Genomic DNA, 680 nt, shown 5'->3' on the forward strand with positions numbered 1-680 from the left:
ATTTGTCAAGAAGAGTGGAATAGAGTACTTCCTAACATACGCAGGTGCGTTTTAACCCTCAAACGCTTCGGCACACATCATTTCTTTCACTGCATAGCCGTTTGCCAATCATTGGTTCATCCTTTTTTCCGAGCACCAGCCTCAGTAGCAACATCTCTGGCTTTCCAGTTTATGCACACGGTTGCTCCTTCTATTTAAGCATCTAAAATGCGAAAGGCTCTTCTTAACGATATTTTTTGTCTTTTGACGTTACACCCCGACATTTCCTACACGTGCCTAGTTCTAGCCGGTCGAATATACATAGAAGAATAAACTATCTCTGCGGTTGTCTGCGGTGATTTGAGTATGCTCTCAGATAACTTTGCCGTTGGATATTTCAGAAAGCAAGGTTTCACCAGTCGCATTTCTCTCCCTAGAGATCGCTGGTTAGGGTAAGTCGATGCTATCCTGCATGCCGCCCTACTTGTGCTGCTTATAATGCTTTCCCCTTCTATGTCCTTTCCTTTGGGCACCACGGAAGGGACACGAATGGAGGGCTGCGTGATGACCTGTCCCTACGTGCACGGGCACTGATCTTGCGGGCGAGTTTTGCTCCTCTCGTCTCGTGTTCTTCCTTACCTCTACAGGTACATAAAAGACTACGACGGCGGCACTCTTATGGAATGCCGTATCAGTAATAA

The sequence above is a fragment of the Eimeria mitis genome, genomic scaffold, assembly GCF_000499745.2.
Source record: "Eimeria mitis Houghton genomic scaffold, Emh_scaff1990, whole genome shotgun sequence".
NCBI lineage: Eukaryota > Apicomplexa > Conoidasida > Eucoccidiorida > Eimeriidae > Eimeria > Eimeria mitis.